We start from the raw sequence: 19,233 nt of genomic DNA, 5'->3' as shown, positions 1-19,233 counted from the left end.
AAAATTGTTTTCAAAATGCATTTCTCGTCTTGTTTTGTGCCCATAATGATTCACCTGCATGTGCCAACAGCGTACATTAAACTTCAACTCAAACACATCTTTCACACAGAATTTTAATGAACTAGAACAAATGCGTAGCACACTTGTGTAAGGAGTGTGTAAGAAGAGATGTAGCATGTGATATATGAATGCACTCCAAGCAGTTACTGTAGTTGCCAAAGAAGTGCTTGTATTAGCATATACCTCAGCCACATTATAACTTGTGTGTTTATAACAGAATCCAAATCTGCCTAAGTGAATGACAGAAAAACAACATCATGGTTTTGTTTTCAAGTGATCATGTGCGCAGTCCTGCTGAGGATAGTTCAATTGCATGATGGTAAATGCACTTTGTTTTTAAAGCAAATGGAATGATAACAGATGAGGAAAGGATTGGCAGGCATGAGCGCATTAATTTACATTAAAGAACAACAGTATAGTGTCTGGCATTGGGCCTGTGGAGGCAGCACTGTACTGAGCAGTTACAGTAACAAGACAGCAGTAGTCCCTGACAGGCCACTACTCAGGAGCACAATTACGCACACACACACACGCACACACACACACACACACCTACACACACACCTACACACATTACTGCGTTAACAGGTGGCCTGTTATTACATAATGATAAGCCCAAAGCCCTCACACACATTCACTTTGTCCTGCTGGAGACTATATATCTACATATGATCTTGATGTCTACATAGGTGTGTGCGAACTGTATTATAATGTGTGTTTGTTTATCTTTGAGCATGTGCAAGTAGTTATGTTGTGTTTTGTGGCAGGTCTGCAGCTTATAATCTGCCAAATTGATGTTGATTTTGGCTTGGTTTGAGGCTAGGAAGGTGTGTGTGTGTGTGTGTGTGTGTATGTTTATGTATGAGAGAGAGAGAGAGACAAAGGGAGAGAGGGAGAAAGAGAGAGAGAGAGAGAGAGCATGCATCCCTGACTTCAGATTGTAGCCTAAATGTACCATAAATTTAAGCAACAACTTTTTGAACTCTGTTTTTTTCAGACTTTACCTGATGGGCACTTTGATGAGATCAGGGCCAAGTAAAGTGAGGGCTCATTTGGTAAAAACCCATTGATTGCAAAGCATGTGTTTCTGCGTGCCTGAAAGCCTAGGAGCATGAGAGACCACCAGGGAAGGAAGGGAGGTACAGATGCCAGAGACAGCATAGGCATTGAACCCATCTCATACAGATTGGCATGGCTGTGCACAAAACATCGGTGGCGTGAAAGAGGACCTGTGTCTTTATTGTGTCTTTAAAATTACCATAGACAGTTTGCATATCTACAAAATGCCAGTTAATCTTATTTGAATTTCCAACTAACCAGTTAACATTTTTATTTCCCCCCTTCGTTGTCGAAACTGTTAATAGTGCTCAGGCTTTCTTCTAATCCAAAGCGCATTCTTATGGAATGCCGCTGCGTAAAAATAGAAATACAGTTGTCCATAACTGGCACCCACTGACACAATACCTCCCGTTCCAGAGATGTAGCTCCTCCCTATGCATGTGTGAGAGCGTGTGTGTGTGTAGCGGGTGGGTGACAGCTGGGATCGCTGCGCTCCGCTCCAGTCTGCTAAGAAGCTTCATCTCCAAATAGGATGACCGTCGGCTTTTGTGGAAGGGACTGCAATTCAGCTCCGTAGCTAGTTCTGGGACACCCGATTGGTTCCGTGCGTTCAGTTTACCTGAGGGGAGTTTTAAAAGCCAAAACGTCGGTTTTTCTCTCTAGTGTGGATTTCCGATGGATATTCCCATTTGAGGAGGTGTGATTTCAGCGCGGCATGTAACAAAAAGAAGCGCAAGAGAAAAGTAGCGCTCGCATTGTTATTCTGAAAAGAGCACCGTCTGTCCTGCTTTGAGAGCCACATCTCATGGATTACTAAAAAACAGCGCTGTAAAACTACTCTGTGGCATATCCATTCATGAGCTGAAGGTAAGATTTCTTTGTTTATTTCAAACTTTAGGTGCGCTTATAGCCTGTGCCAGTCTCTCTCCAGCCCCGGAGGCTTGTCTTCTGTACAGCCAGGCTGCCGGGCGACAAGTGCACAAGCTTCGCACGGTTACTTCATCAACTTAGGGCGATGTCGCCTATTTATATTGCATTTTAAAGTTCTAAAAATTTGAAAGTGCCCAGTTTTCATTTCAAATGAGAACTGCGATTTTTTTCCTACAAGAAAACCTTCCGTAGATGTAAACAGACCACAGTTTCATGCGTAATCCCTCTTATGTTTACCCATATGGAATAAAGAGGTATCAGTCTCAGATGACCTATTGCGCATCACACTGAGTCTAAACACAAAACAATGTTAGTATCATTCCGGGTTGCAGGTACATGTACTGCAAATAAAAAATGTGCTTGTGGGAACTTGAAGGAGTCGGACCGACTCGGACCGTCCTCTTGCTCCTCTGTCCAACTCAACAGTGTTTTTTTTCAACCTCGTTGAATCTCTAAAGATGTTCTAAAACTACAGCCACAAAAGAACTACTTATATATTTTAATTAAATTATTAAATTGCAGTAATTATATGAGCCAAATAACATATTCCTGCCTCGTTTTTTATGAAAACGGATAAATATTGTGTGCTCGCTTCATTACTACAGTGCAGGATGGGATTTTCATTTGCCATTTATTTTCATATGACTGGAAATTCAGAATTAGACTAGTAGACTAATGATGCAGCCTGTGTTTGCAATCCTCCCTTCTGTTTTCATTCGTTATGTACTCCAACATAATGGTAACACAGATATTTCATGTGAAATAATTAATTCATTTTACATGCAGATTTTTATTGTTGTAAAGTGAGTTGTCTGTTTCGCATGCACACGCGCGCGCGCGCGCGCGCACACACACACACACACACACAGACACAGACACACACACACACACACACACACACACACACACACACACACACACACACACACGCTGGCTAGGGTGTGTTCAGGGATTTCAAGCTATACCAGGAGGCGGAGTGGTCACTATTACTCTGGTCCAAAAGATCAATCAAATGTTTGTAATTCTGACCAGGAGACAAAATTGCACAGGTCTCAGAAGTGGATTTGCCATTAAATGAAGTGCTGCTGCACATTATTTCTTTAACAAGCTGGGAGAGGAGATAGAGGCCACACAAACCACATCCAGCAGCCTGACTGCCAACACCCAGTCATTGCCAGTGGTTTCCCTCTCCTCTCCTCTCCTCTCCTCTCCTCTCCTCTCCTCTCCCAGTATGAAAGATCTCCCCCAGAGGCACTGGGAAAAGCTGGAAAAAGCATTCAGCAACTCTAAATGTAGGTTATAGATTATCAAGTGTGCAAGGGTGATGGTATAAATGGGTGAAGCTAAGGAGTATTGAATGCCCACAGCAAAATGTGCCTCTTGTCAGCTGATTTTCAGCAGCAGGACATGGTGTTTTGGAAATATGATTCTAATATCAGCCTTCACAGAATAAAGATAGAAAGGTTGCGAGCCAGCTCTGAGAGGAAAGGGTGTTGAATTTCATCTGTTTTTTCCTGAAATAACTGGAAATATTTGGTACTCCTGAGTGTTGGAGTTTTTTTCATCTGTGACCTCATGGTTTTTTGTAGTTAGTATACATACTGTGCTGGGGCTTACACATAGATCTTGAAGGTGCAATAGCAGAATGTTTTAACATTTTACCACCGATCCTCCTACAACATTAGCCTCAAGGCATTCAAATGTCCTGGAGGCATTTTTTGAGATGTTGCATGGGCTGTAAATCCCACCAGCCATTGTAAAGACTACAGCACCACAAACCGGAGTGAAAATCCTGCTATCAACACATTATACAATGATACGTTGGGGTGCTGATACATGAATTACAGCACGATTACCTTTGTGACAGCAGTCTGCCTGTTATCTTCCTGGAGAGGCAGAATGGAGCAGAGCGACCAGAGTTGTTGCTTGTGTTTGGAGCAATGCTCCATGGAGCGTTTGATCTGCCGATCCCCGAACAATAGCAATGGGGATGGCATTGTGTGTGACTGATGTGGATTTGTCACACTGTATGTATGTGTGTGTGTGTGCATGTGTGAGAGCGAGGAAGAGAAAGACAGAGAGAGAGAGAGAGAAGGAAAGAAAGAGGGGGAAAGTTAGTATTTACCTTTGCCAGTTAAGGGCAGATGCAGCTTGAATACAGTAGGTTTGAATAATTGATAAATGGCTTTGCTGCTGTTCAAATGAGTTGGCCTTCTATTATAAACAACAAGACCGGTCAGTTGTTGTTAATCTTTGGTCCTCATTCAGTCACTGTCAACAGCCAGCATTCAATAGTGTGTGTATTCATGCATATTTTATAAAAAAACATGTTTTATTGATGCATATCCTTCGTGTGTGGGCTGGTGGTTTTTTTTGTTGTTGAAACAATTAGAGTGCGAGAAAGCATCAAACCCCTCTTGCTCATCTGGATGTGATTTATTGATGCTTAACCCATTTTCCAGATTCCACATCTTTCTAAATTGCTGCTGCTTCAATTACACTGCCTGAATGCTAAATGACAAACTTGCTCTAGTGGTGCAACATTAAAAAGGGATTATCATAAGCTAGCAAATGCATTTTTAGTGCATTTTGTTTCAGAAATACAGGTCAGCATAATCAAAGGAGCTTGTATTTCAAGGGAACTGTCCGTCACATGTGTTACATGGCACATTGCTGATTTTAGCTGCACTCAAGTTGGCTTTCTTTTCGGGTTCAGTGGGAGTCGGTTGTGATTCAGAAGGTGATAAAAGAAACAGGAAGGTAGTCTAACCTACTCAAACAAATTACACAACTCTCCCTCTGTATACACATTTTACTTAACCTTCTGCTGCTCCGTCTCTCTCATTTCTTTTGGTTATGATTTTGCTGACCTTCTGAATTTGAACTCATTATTTGATAAATGTCTTTCATTGGAAAACATACTAATATTAAACAGGATGAGAGGAGATGGCAGACCTATTGCTACATTTCCATTTATCTGCTTTGGTGATATATTTGATTTTCTAAAGAGCCAGCTGATTGTTTGCGCACTACCCCCATCTTTTCCATTTAAGTTGCACACTGTTTAGCAGAGATGATAAATTAAATTCAATATGGAGACCAAATATAACTCACCGTGCAGTATGGTCCAGTGTGCTCTATTCACAGCACGGCTCATTTAAAATGTAATCACTTGCTAATCACTTGCCTTGTGTCGGTCCATGTACTCACACACACACACACACACACACACACACACACACACACACACACACACACACACACACACACATGCATAGATGCATGGCGTTCCAGTTTCCAAGTTTCATTGTGTTGTTCTAACTGGCTGCTTTCCTCTACTTAGCCTTAACCCTTCCCGCTCTCTATAAATGACTCTACAGTGCGTCCATTGAATTAACCGTCCATGTGGTAAACACTCTTCATACTCGTTACATTAGCATAATTGATTGAGCGTGTTGTCTATGCCAAGAGAGCCAGAGGCATGAAGGACCAGGCAAAAGGCTTATTTGGGCTGGGCGCCGCAAGTCAGTGGCAGAATTGGCGTGTTTGTTGGTGTTTTTGGCTGTTGGTCCTTGGCAAAGCTTTGTTGTTAGAAATTAAGTGAATTAGAAAGTGATAGCCAGCGCATCTAGGAGAAGATTGTTGAGGAGCCAAATTTTACCAAATGTGGGCCAAATGAAAACTCAGCCTACAAGATCAGGTTTCTCTTCGTAGAAATTTAAAAACTTAGTACATGCGACATTAATGTGCAGTAATAGCTTTGTCACAGCTTAGTTTGGTTGCCTGTCATTACTCAAATGGAATGGAAATACATTTGAAGGGATAATCCAAATGCAGCGGGGCTTTGTGTGATTGCCTGGGAGATGGATGACTGACTGGCCTTGAAAAGAGCCAAGTCTGGTACTATACATCAGATGATGTAAATTGTGGTACGCAGCATAAAAATATGATGTCCTAGTTCCCGTCCTGCTGTTGTGCTTTTACAGGTGAGAGCAGCCAGCTGTGAGTCATGGAGACAGCCACAGTCTGTTAAGACTCATTAGGGCCTCATCCGCTGCTGAGGCTGTGGTTTTTTCTGTGGTTAGTTTGCGTGTTGGCAGCCAATAAGGAGGTGAGTGTCAGGATGTTAAGCATCAGGAAAACTCTGCCGCCTTTTTGTGTGCTCTTTTAACCCTAACTCTGCCTTTAACGCATGTGTTGATGTGTCTCTCTGTAGTGCGGACGTCAGATTCTTTCCCATTTTCTGTGTGCATATTACCAGAAAGCACAGAGGCTGGCTAATGGTGGTGGTGGGGGGGTTAAGTGTGTGTACTCAGCATGTGTACTTTATGTGACAATACATGCATGTTTGTGTGGTGTTGTTCGAGTGCATCTGTCCCTCCTCCCCAGGCCCCAGCAATTGGCACTGCATCTCTCATCTATTAATCATAGAGAGCGCTTGCTCTCTCATTCCGTTGCCATAGTTTCAGGACCTGAGACAGTGTTGGGGTTCCTGGCTGCCTAGAGAGAGGAGAAGTGAGAGGAAGAGGAGACGGAGAGAGGAGGAAAGGAAAGGAAAGGAAAGGAAAGGAAAGAAAAAGTGTGAGTATGGAGGAAAGGAGGTAATTATATAAACAGTGTAGTGAGGTGAAGGCGGAACGATTGAAATAAAGCAGAAAAGGAAAGTGATTGAAAAAGCAATGGCAGGCTAACTCACCAAGCAGGTCCTCACACTGTGGATGACTGTGCTTCAAGAGCCAAAATGGATTCCATTTTTATCTCAGCAGTGAACCCCCTATCTCCTCCTGTGTGTGCATCTTTTCTCACGCACACACATACTGTATACATAAACTCTCTCCATCTCTCTGCGCTCTCCTTCCTAAAGAGAGCAGAAGAATGTTTTCACAGTCGGCATCATCTTGTGAATAGCGCGCTCATGGGGCTGGTGTATCTCCAGTGTGTTACAGTACACTGAACGGCTTTTATTTCACTGTTATTTCACCTTGCTTACAATGGAAAAGCCTTCTACTGAGCTGAGATGGAAGATGGGCCACGGCTTCCTGTTTCATGCTCAGTTGGACATTTTGATGGTAAATCATGCTGAATTCATGTGTTATTCAATGATTGATTACAACGGAAATTGACCACTGTGGAAATTTATGGAAACTCTTGCTATCAAACCTGGTGTCTCTCTGTCTTTCTCTCTCCCTTTTCCTGTCCTGTTTTCTTTTTTCCTCTCTGTGCAAAATAAATACTGAATATAGGCTGTTACTTTCAGAGAAGGGGCTCTTGTTTTGGCTGTAAGCTTTGTACCTCCCCTATGACCTCATAATCTCATTTGGGTCTTTTAATGGTTAACCATGCACTAATGTGGTGGTTGTATTACCACCTTGTCTCATCGCATCATACCCTGCTTGTGAGCATTTCCAATGGGAGCTTTCGGAGCAACCAGCAGCACTGTAATCATGGGATTCTCAGCACGCACAAACATCTTTCACTCAAATGCGTGTACACAATTATACATAAACTCACTCATACACACACAAAACACACGTGTAAGTGCACACAACAGGGCAGTTTCTTTCATGTCACTGAAAGGGAAGAGGAATAAAGAGAGCTTGTCATTGTTACAGTGATGCACAGTGAGTGCCAATGGGCAGAAACCCAAGTATACCTGATTGTGGAGTACACTGTGTAATTCTCCCTTCACCATGTATGGACTTTCTGCAAGGGAATTACCATTAGGGTACAGAAGGACAAAGGAGGAAGTGAGAGGGTGTGTTTGCTTTTTGTGCTGATGGCACCGAGGTGCTTTTGTGCCTTTGAAGTGATGGGACTGCAGGTGATATCATAGCGGTTGCATTCTCAGGTGCAGCAGGTGAATTAATTCAGGTGGGGGATGAGGTAAATGTGTGTGTGGCTGTGTGTGCAAATCCGCTGTGTTAATGCTCCTGAGTATCTTTGGAAGCAGGTATGCATGGCTGTGTGTGTGGACGTGCATGTGTATGTGTGTGTATGTGTGCATCAGCCATCAAAGCAGAGGAAAGCCAGTGTGTAAGGTGATCTGTATGCTCATGGCAGAGCAGCAGTCATACTCTCCCAGAGGCTATAAGCCTCGCTGAATGTGGAACAAGCAGCTTCTTCTTCCAAAAGCCACACTGCTGGTTTCCATGTGCGGGCCGAACGAGGATAGACAGAATTAGTTTATTATCCATGTTTCTGGATTTCCTCCAGAGCAACATTTCTGTTCAAATGATCTGTCAGCAGGGATATAGTTTCACATAATCCAATATTGCTTTCTATCTCTCGTGATGCAAACATTTATTAGCTGGCCCTAAATCTGGCACGATGTGCGCTGCTCAAACAAGCATCGACTGATATCTTAGACAGCAGGTAATTTGTAACAACCATCCCTAGCTTGTCTGACACACTGATGATGATGATAGATTGCTTGTAATTGGCCCTGAGTGAATATTAATTATTTCCAGGTAAATCTTTACAATAACCTGTAGTTATTCTGACACATATAAATATGAAACATAATAAGGAAAGAATTTAACATTCAGCCATATGAAAGCAGTCAAAACAATTTGTATACGAAGAAGTTGTATACAACTTATGCAACCAACATTATTTTAGTTTATGTTCACAGTGTTCCTTACAGCAAATAGAAAAATACAGACTACATGTGTTTCTTCAGAGTTTGCCTTAAACCTTGTTAAGAAATCAGCCTTCTCCTGGTCACAGTGGCTGGCAGACTACAAGTTATTCCCCTGAGGGTCCTCTATTTCAGAATCCAATCAGGCAGAACTTGGAACAATATTACCTCTGTGTGTGTGTGTCTGTGTACATTTATTACATAGCTAATGAACAAATTGCAGCCATGTGGCATGGCCTAGTGGCGTGGCTGGTCAAAAATAAAAAAAAACCCACTCACACACCACGCACACACTCCAGTCCCCAGCCACCATCTACTCTCCCCCTTTTTACCACAATACACACATGTACACACACACACACGCCCAACCACAAGGCCCCCAGTGTTCTTAGCCTGTCTGTCCATCAGCTCAAGCGGAGCAGTGGGCTGGGAGTACTTATCATCACTCTGCTGAGTGGAGGCCTCACAAAGGCCCACTCACATCACACGCACACAATTCAGTCAGCATCGGGAGACTGCTCGGTATAGCCAGGGCTGCCAGACTGATTAAATGTATGGTGTGACAGCAGCCAGGGCCGACACTGGGAGGAAAGTAGCCTGATAGGCAAATGGAGAGTAGCAGGCAGGAAGATAGGCAGAAGGACAGCCTAATCTCCAATCAAATACATTTAAATCCTTTTAACTTCCTCTGCCATATCCAAAGACCCTGTTCAAGAAATGTATTAGCTGCTTGAATTACATTTATTGGGAATCGTTTTACAATGCAGGAAGTGTAACACCCATATACTACACAGAAGTGAAGAGGTCAAGGTGAATGTTTGGACATGTAAAACCGAAAACAGGACACCAAGACACATCACCTTGTTTAGGCTAATTAACACTTGGTTTAGGGTAGGGAAAAACTGTAGTTTTGGTTTAATGAAGAAGTCAACATTGGCCTTTTCAGTATTCAACCAGACTTTAGGAAATGCTGCACCCTGAACACCCTGTAAAACCACAAGGTGTCATTTTTAATCTTTGGTTTTTGTTCAGGTTGACAGATTTAGCTACTTTTAGACAGAGCTTTTCTCGTGTTTCCAGTCTTTGTGCTAAGCTAAGCTAACCGGCTGCTGGCTGTGGTTTAATATTTACCAAACAGACATGAGAGTGAATGTTCTCCTCTACCTCTAGGCAAGAAAGTGAATAAGCATATCTTCCAAAATGTCAAACTGTTCCTTTAATTATGCTTTTGTTGCCAAGATACAATATAGATACGTTCAGTATGAACATTGCGCATTAGCACTGGACATTTTTGCAGATATGTTCAATGTGAACATTTCAGTATGTTTCTTACACTGCATAGTTGTTCATGCAAATTGGTTGTTTATTAATCCAATTTTTAGGAGACAGGAGGAAACATGTTTGGAAAGAGATAAAAAATGACTAACAGTGATTGAGATATCCAGTAGAAGCAGATATTCAGGGTTAAGGGGGCATGGAGGAATGCACAGACTCACAGAGGTAACTGGGATATTTTAAGTAGACAGGTAGAGAGAAAGACATCCTGCCAGAGAGAGTAATAGAAAGAGGCTGGGCAGTTTGCGGGGAGGTAGGCAGCAAGGTTTTGAGGTGCACAGATATATGAATATTTCACCTCGCCCCCCATCCGTGCCCCTAAAATCTGGACAAAAGGTGCTCTGTATGTGGGCAGGTAATCAGGCAAGCAGGTTGATAGGCAGGAAGACAGACAAGCTGTGAGGCAGGAAATGCGAAGTTGTGCCTTGCATGATAATGTATTCATTCATCCCCCACTCTGATAATGTTCACAGCATGCTTGGCTTGATTCATTCATCACAGTCTACTGGGGGCCTTTTTACATTTTTTACATTATTTGTTAAAAAGCTTCTTTGCTTTTCTAAACCTGTTAAGGTTTTGATTTGTCTGCTGACTGGATTATTCAGGAGATGATTGCTTCTGGCTTTGTGAAGGTGTGTGAAGCTATGCGCATGTATCTGAGCCACTTACTTGTTTGTGTATGTATGCAGTCTTACATAAATTGGTGTGTGTAGAGGCTGAGAATTCTGCAATGAGTCCTATTTTGGTTTCTGAGTAGTAACGTTTGATTGGGCAGTGCAGCAGCTGCACACTGAAACGCTGTGTCTTTTGATCTACTCCCATCCTCAACTAATCTGGGACCGTCTCATCTGTTTCACTGATAAGTTCTCTGTATTTGTATCTTGTGGGATCCGTTTAATTTCATCCATCCTCTGTTTATTGATTGTGGTATTATGCAGCAATTGAACCCTTGATTATTTAATTGGGTTTGGAGTCTGAGTGAGGAGGCATGGCTATGTGCCCAGCTACTCTGAAGAGAGTTTGATGAGTCAAAACTGGTCATACATCATCAGAGAATTATTCCTGTTTTTGGAAGAGATTACTAGAATGTGTATTTTCTCAGTATCAGATTCTGTTTGCATAAAGGCTTGAAACTTCTGCTTTCAGCTGTTTGACAGGTAGGAAACCAATTTATTAGTCACCCCCTCTTCAGTTTCTCTCTCCCATGCTCCCTACCTTTCTTATTCCTTCTGTGTATTTGTGTCAGAGTACATATGAGCAAACACTTACACGCACCTAGTAATGTTAGCTAGTCCAGTAATGCTAGCCTGGTAACTAGATAGGAACACAGGACGGCAGATGAGGCTATCTAGACGCACTATCCGTTAATCATTTACACAGCGTAACTGGGTCTCACTAACAAGGAATGTCTCTTTTTACAATGTTGCATGTCAAACTTATTTATTTCCTCAAGTGAAGTTTCGTCTTTCATTTTTAATTTATAAGCATATCAGACAATTGTGGTGCTCTTAACCAAGTTTTCAGTTGTTTTTGTAACTTGTGTTTAAGGGTTAATTACAATAAAAAGTCAAAAACCATAATCTAAATTTTGGAGAGAGTTATTAGAGAGAGTAGTATTGCTATTGTGTGAGTGTTTTGAACACATGGCTCCACTACTTGGTCTCAATCTTAGGATATACTGCAAAGTTACAGTATGTTACATCACTTCACATGACAACAAAAGAAACAGCAAAGAAAGGAGGTGGGATGAGTCTTTGGAGGTGCAGCTCTGACCTAGATAAGACTGGGAGTTTGGAGCGTTGAGTTGATCCTGTGGTGTAGGCCTATTGTTGTCATTCAGTCTGTGCCATTGATCTTCATCCTTCCCCTATGAGGCGGTGGATTTGATTCTTAGTTCAGTCCTGTGAGGTGCAGTCATCCAGGGCCAGCTGAATTCCCTCAAGCTAACTGGTTGATTGTTGCAGACTCTATCTAGAACAAACAGGTTTTCATGCAGCCAGCAGATAAGACGGGACATGGTGGTGTGTTCACACTGGCGCCGCTGCAGCAGTCATTTGTTTCACACATTAACAGGTGAAGGACTTGGTGTGTGTTTGCAAGTGTGTTTGTCTGGGTGTGTGTGCCCTCATGTGAGTTAAGCTGTCTAACTCTGGGTGACCCAGACTTTGGTAAATGAACAGACACAGACAGCACACACTACTTGAACGCATGAGAATGTGGTTACAAATAATTAGATCATTTGTGTACATTACCAATGAAGCACACTCACATACACACAGGTGGATACACACAACCGCAGGCGCTCACACGCACACACACACACACACACACACACACACACACACACACACAAAAGCATGCACAAACAAACATAAACACGTGAACTCAATAAAGCAAGACCTAAAACCAGTAAACCTGTGACAGCTGAGCTAGTAAATGACAGGTTTGAAATACATCTTATGGTAGAATTTAGTACATAACTGGTATTCCTCCTTTTTATGGCTACTGTGGTTTTATGTGCTTCTTGCAGTACATATCGACCATAACTTTGTTCAATATATATGGTGCAGTTATGCTTATAGACTCAAGAAAGAATTGCTTAAGAATAATGTGGGTACAACTCTAGCACCACATTGAAGCATGTTATTTAAATTTCATAGAGGCAGCTCACTCACCTATAGTGTCACCCCCTCAGAATTCCCCGTTTTGTAATATTTGAATAGTTGATATTTATTCTGGACAGTGAAATATGCTGATTACGGAGGGCAGACCACTGCAGCGTTTTGGCTGTTTTCATTTCCACTTTACACCAGCTTCTCAGTCTTGTTGAGGGTGATTGTCTGTAAGAAGCCACCTACATGGCCTCAATTACCTTGGGAGGCTGTATTTCATACCTCTACCACCTGCATAATAAGGCGTGACTTTCTATTTGAGTGCTCTCATTGCCTGTCCCACCCTGGAGGCAGTCAGATAGTTATTCCTTCATCACGGGGATTTCCATGCTTGTAACACTGGGCTAATTACTATAGTAAATACTGCCTGGGCTGTGACTACAGCATCAACTGAATGGAAGAGTTGAGCACAGGGGAGATGCATTTAATTAATTGATTGTTATTTGGAATCTTCCGCGAATGATTGGAGTCAGTCTGACACAAGAGAGGAAGGGTGGCGCTAATTTTATCCAAAGTACCTCACCGGATAGCAACAGAGGGGATTTTTGAGCATGGATGAATCAGTCTGAACCAGTTAACATGCTGTTGTGGTGTGCAAACTTTGGATGGGTACTAGAATGTAGTGGCAGTGCTTCAGTCACTTTAGGATAATCCGAAAGGAGCAAAGTCTCCCATTCTGTTGTGACCGAGCAATTTCTCATACGCTTTTCATCCTTAATTCTTTGTGCCACTATATTGAGATTAAATAAAGATTGTGGTTGGGGGAGATATCGATTTTAGTGGCTAGAACGTTAGCTGATTCTCAGGAGCTTTTTATAGCCATTAGCAATAGTTATTCATTCCCTGGGATGCATTGTGTTACATCCAAGGAGGGTGTACGAGCGGAAGGCGAGATTGTGATCAATAGAAGCATTAATACTGGTTTGGCCCTGCGTGTCTTTCCTCTTCTCACGAATGACCGCTGCCTTCCTCTTTCAGATAAAACTGCCCCTATCATGAGTTCAGCTCATGGTTCAAATGTGCTTGAATATCGTCATCATATGATGTAGTCATAAGAGTGCAGTAACAAAACCATAGTGGGAAGGTTAGTCATAGGAAATAGCTTGCTGACTACAGTAGGCCTGCCATATGCTTCAAGTAAACAGAGCTAAAAGGAGATATTATTCACACTGGGATGTAATGAGAAGCTGAATGCTGGGAAAAGGGGGGGACCCAACAAGTGAAGAGGCTTTGGTTACCCTTTTAACTGATAGCTATCTCTCAAATGGACAGAGAGACAAGCACACCTGTATTGCAGTCATTTGTATAAGAGGACAAACAGTGTATTTTATTACCTGGTGTATGATGGAACTAACTCTGAGGGGTTTTATGGTGGGGTTTGATGAACAAATATGTGTGAGAGATAACAAGCTTTAGACATACTTTTATGGCATTATGATGGTTAGCTGGAAATTGTAGATGATGTGCACACAAGAGTGCACACACACACACACACACACACGCACACACACACACGCACACACACACACACACACACACACACACACACGCATAGGTATATTTATGTGTATACACAGACACTCAAGCATGTGGGTAAGTGCTCACAAGCAGTCATATGTCACAGAAATAGCCTCTCTGTGTCACACATACATCCAGAGCTACACAGAAGCACACATTGCCTCAGGGAGAAGACGTGCTATGCTATGGGCTGGTATCTACTATCAGGGTTTTGGGCTGGGTATCAAGTATCGGTGGGTTGAACATGTGCTGGGAGTCAGATGACTTTGTGGTCTGATGAAGATCTGATCCGTGAGAAGCCTGATTCTCTGACTCAGGTTTTCTTTGTTTTGTTGGCATCAGACGCCTGCTGGAGACCACAATTGAATGATGCAAAGAGGTCAGCCAGTATGTATGGACTAAACTCACTGAAACTCTTAGTGGATTAATCAATTACGCACACCTAAATAAAAAATCAATTAACAAATATTTTGATAATCAATCAGTCTTTTCTGGCTCCAGCTTCTCAATTTTGAGGACATGATGTTTTTCTTTGTCACATATGTTAATAAATTGAATATATTTGGGTCTGTCGGTCTGATAAATCAAACAATTTAAATTTGTCACCTTGGATTCTGGGAAATTATAGTGGGTATGTTTCAGTAGACCAAATGATAAATGAATTAATCGAGAACATAATCGGCAGATGAATTGGTAAGGGGAAAAGAACATTTACATTTTTTTATTTAGATTTGTTATCTGTCAGACATTTAGTTATACCATATATATACCAAGGTAGGCTTCTCTTTAATATCTTTAATATCATCATCATCATCATCATCATCTTCATCATCATCATCATCATCATCATCATCAGTATAATAAATCTAATGCCTTATTAACAGAGAGACTAGTAAACCTCACACACTTAACACAAACAGAAGATTGTTCTGGCTGATGGTTTTTGGCACTATCACTCCTTGCAACTCAACTGGGAGCACTAAAACAAGGTATGACACAATATTGCTGCAAAAATATAACACTTTGTCACACCATCTGTTGTTTCCAGTTTCTTTCAATTACAATATGTTCGTGAATTTGAACATCAAAGTGTGGCCAAACTAAGAACACTGAGTCATGGTTTCTAACAGCGTGCCTATTTCCTTAATTACAGATTTTGGCAGTGAGGTGAATGTAACTTTTCTCCCTCTTTGTCATGTGATGAAAAGACATGTCACAGTGAGTGTAGGTTGATCTGATTGCAGGGCACGTTCTGTGTTTCCTGTATTGAAACATACTAAAGATCAGATTTTTCATGTTCAAGCAGAGGAGAACATGATTCCAGCGAGAGTTCAATCAAACCTATCTCATTGTGTTTCTGCCCACCCACCCTGCGGGCCGAGGATGTAAGCTGTAGTGGTCGATCACAAAGAGCCATTCAACAAAATGTCCTCCCCCAAACAGATCAAACAAATAGATAAGCCAAACAAACTCGTTTTGGGTGCCCGGCAAATCATACGATATTTCCCCTTTTCTCTGCTCCAGTCGATACTGCTGTTCTTTTGAATGTAGCAGGCCTGTTTTCTTGGCCTTAAAGGTATAGAGATGCAAGTGTCAGGTTATGAGAAAAGCTGATTTACCTGCCTGCTGGGTGCAAATTCCAGATTTGTCACCACAGGAAATATAACTCACATTTATATGATATTTTGACCAGGTAAGCCAAGACAGGAAAATGTAGTGACATCTTTGGTCATAAGTAATTATTGCTGTGCTGTATTTGCATGAAAGATTTAATGACACATCAATTTCTGATTACATTTTGTTCTTGCTAATTACCCAGTTCTTTCTCTATTTACTCTATACAAACCAGTTGTGAGAACCACATAAATTCCTGTGCACAGGAAAAAGGTCCAACCTCCACTGGGTCTTTAGAAAAGCAAAAGGAAAAGATTTAGAACACCGCTGAATCAGAATTGTGTTGTAGTGATCAGCAATAGTAGCAAAACATTTATTTTATGAAAATGTCTCACACTACTTTTTAAAAAGGAATAAAAGGCCAAGAAGTACCCGTTCTCTTCCTTCTTAAAGATTTCAGTTGTTGTAAGATTTGAAGTGTTTCTGCGAGGAGGAGGTGGATGAGGAGAGAAGAGAAATAGATCTGCCTTTGGTTGAGGTTGGCCTCTCAAGTGCACAGTATGGTGCTCTTGTAGTTGAAAGTGTGTGCATGTTTCTGTGTGAACATGTGCGTGAGTGTGTGTACATCAAAGTTTTTGTTTCATGTATTTTCTCTGTGCTTATGCCTGCCCCGCTGTGAGCCTGTGTGTACTTAGGTGTGCGAGAGCGAGCGTCTTTGCTGCTCTGTCAACCCCCTATGAAGTAAATATTGCAGCACTGGGAAAGCACAGCCAGGAGGACCAGGCCAGAGCAGCAGAGGCGAAACAGGGGCAGACAACCTGCACACAGACCCTTCTTTATACCCCATTAATAACACAGTTCCACGAAGGACAGCCTGAGGCCAGAGAAGGTCTGTCAAGGTAGTTCATTGTGCTTTAGGAAGTGAGTTGTTCATATGGTAATGGCTGTTGGAGCGTGTTCCTTCAGAGGCCGTTTGTTTAAGTGTAAGTTGTAGTCACTCATTGAGGGGGACTGGATGGAATGTGACAGGGTGCACTGCTGTTTAGTTACTGTAGCTTAATTGACCCTGAGAAAAGGCGAGCGAAGTCGAGGGAAGGAGGAGGAGGGTGGGAGGAGGATTAGTGAAGAAAGAAGTAGAGGAAGAGGAAGAGGGAGACCGAGAGAAATGGATAGAACAGTTTGCGTGTGTATGTGTGTGTGTGTGTGTGTGTGTGTGTGGGGATTGTTTATCTGTTCAGTCGACAGGAAAAGTCTTATTGGTGAACGCACAGCCCAATGAGATGCATTCCTCTGAAGTCCATTCCACTAATGAGCCAACTTGTCCAGAATCATCATCTTTTTAATTATTTACTTCATTTTTATTTACGGTTTCATTTATGGTTTTTCTATTTATTGCATGCTGATCCGCTGTTTTATTTTCTGGGTCAGGGAAAAGCTGAGTCTTGTCTTTTCTCATTAAGCTACATTAGGAAACAGTCACAACAATGTTGTGGCTCAGCAGGGAAAGATATTTTAAAGGTTTCTGCAAAATAGGAATTTCTCCACCTACATGGGATTAGGGACCTGTACTTACAATATGTGGCGGTCTCTGTATGCTTCATGAGAACAGATATTGTAGAACAAGAATAAGACTCATGCTAGCAGCTCCATGAGACTGTACGTGCTAAATGCTGATGTTAGCATGCTAAAATGCTAAAAATGACAAGGCTAACATGTTGATGTTCAGCTGGAATAATTTTACCATTTACTATCTTAGGCTATGTAAGCATGCTAACATTTGCATTAGCACTGAAGTTCACCTGAGGCTGATGGGAGTGGCGCTATGCTAGATGAATAGTTGCAGCATCACATTGGGATTATTCCTCTTGGGACCATTAATGTATGTTTGAAATTTCATTGCAATCTATCCAATTGTGTTTGAAAACTTTAGTCTGCACCAAATTGGTGGACCTACTGACATATTGACATTGCCATCCCTAAAGCCACACTGCAAGCATGCCTAAAAAAGAGTAATCCAACCTGGTAACCTAGCTGAGCTTAACTGAACTACTTTTCACAATTTTTTTTCTTAATGTGTACTCAGTCTCGGCTGCACTAGTCTCTTCTGAGAGGAGGCTTTGATAATACATCTTTTGTCTAAGCTTTCATATTTAATGTCAAGTGGTTTCTTTTTCTGAAGAACACAAAGTGTTAAGTGGACAGGGATTGAGAGTGTGTGTGTGTGTGTGTGTGTGTGTGTGTCTAGGTGCGTGCGTGGGTGGGTGGGTGTTTGACTGTCAGACATTCCCCTGAAGCCATTACTAGTTAGGTTTAATCTGACAGATGTGATGGATGATGACACAGAAGCTCCACACACAAAGGCTTGTTGTGCGTTGGCTGCATTGGCACCTTACACCCTGATCTTTTACTCAAATGTCCACCAAAACACCCGTTCAAAAGTCAGTTAGTCAGTCCTGTCCCAGTTTTCTATCTCCTCATTATGAAATCTCTCTTCTGTTTCTGCTCTACCCGGAGGTCATGAACTAATCAAAAATGTAGAGACCTTCACAGACCTCGGTCATTCTCCCCATTATTTGGGTTAAAGCTGAGCTGTAATCGGTGAAGCTATTTTAAGGAGCAGACTGCAGTTTGCCCTGTACTTCCTATCTCTCTCTGTGGGAACATGGAGTCATTGATCTATTGCCTAGCTGCCCTCCTTCTACCCCAACCCCCCCTTCCTCTCAGTAAGAACCGACAAAGCATCTCTACCCTGCAGCTTTCACCTTCAGATAGCATACAAGCTATACTTTGAGAGAAAATCAGATAAAATGCTTTAAGTGACACCATCAGCCTCATATCACTACACCCTGAACCTCTTGATTTACCATTCTGCTCAGTGGTTGGTACACAGAGACTATGGATTGTAGTTCATAAATTGCAGACCCTGAGACTCTTGCCCTCTGCAGTGTTTAGGAATAGAAAAGTATTCCTCAGGTATGTGAACTGAAACAAAGATAAAATGCTGCCTGACTCTCCAGCCAAGCATTAAATAGCCTGGATGAGCAATGCTGCTGCTGCTGATGAACAGAGAGCCCATGTGCCTTTCTTTGAGAGTAAGATATTTTTCTGTTTCTGTTTTGCTATGTTGCTGCTGTTCAGAGGGAAGCATGTTAGTGGCAGTTTTTTAATACAATGACTTTTTGGAGTAGATCAGAAATGAGGGACTACGCAACATTTTCTGTGGAGGAAAACCTTTTACAGAGCTTGGGATTTCTATGGAAAATACACAGTGAAAGTATTGAGTATGTTTTGGGAGAGAATTTCCAGAAAAATAATGTGTGTTTCCATCCACTATCATAACCAAATGAGGAGTTTGGCATCAACATAAACAGCTGGTGGCACTAATTCTCCAGATTGGTGCCATGAAAC

The 19,233-nt window shown here is 41.9% G+C and overlaps 1 protein-coding gene across 2 annotated transcripts in view; it reads left to right on the top strand.

The window, feature by feature from the left end:
* The first annotated feature begins 1,630 nt into the window (after positions 1-1,630).
* sema6a (sema domain, transmembrane domain (TM), and cytoplasmic domain, (semaphorin) 6A) overlaps positions 1,631-19,233 on the top strand; it is a 104,490-nt gene continuing 86,887 nt past the window's right edge. For both annotated transcript variants that reach the window (XM_046034372.1, XM_046034370.1), the window contains exon 1: positions 1,631-1,986. The gene's annotated coding sequence lies outside the window, so the exon portion shown is untranslated. The remainder of the gene's footprint in view (positions 1,987-19,233) is intronic.

This window comes from Micropterus dolomieu, linkage group LG21 (assembly GCF_021292245.1).
Source record: "Micropterus dolomieu isolate WLL.071019.BEF.003 ecotype Adirondacks linkage group LG21, ASM2129224v1, whole genome shotgun sequence".
Classification (NCBI taxonomy): Eukaryota; Metazoa; Chordata; class Actinopteri; order Centrarchiformes; family Centrarchidae; genus Micropterus; species Micropterus dolomieu.
The sequence above is the reverse complement of the archived record's forward strand: the minus strand, read 5'-3'. Positions and strand labels throughout refer to the sequence as shown.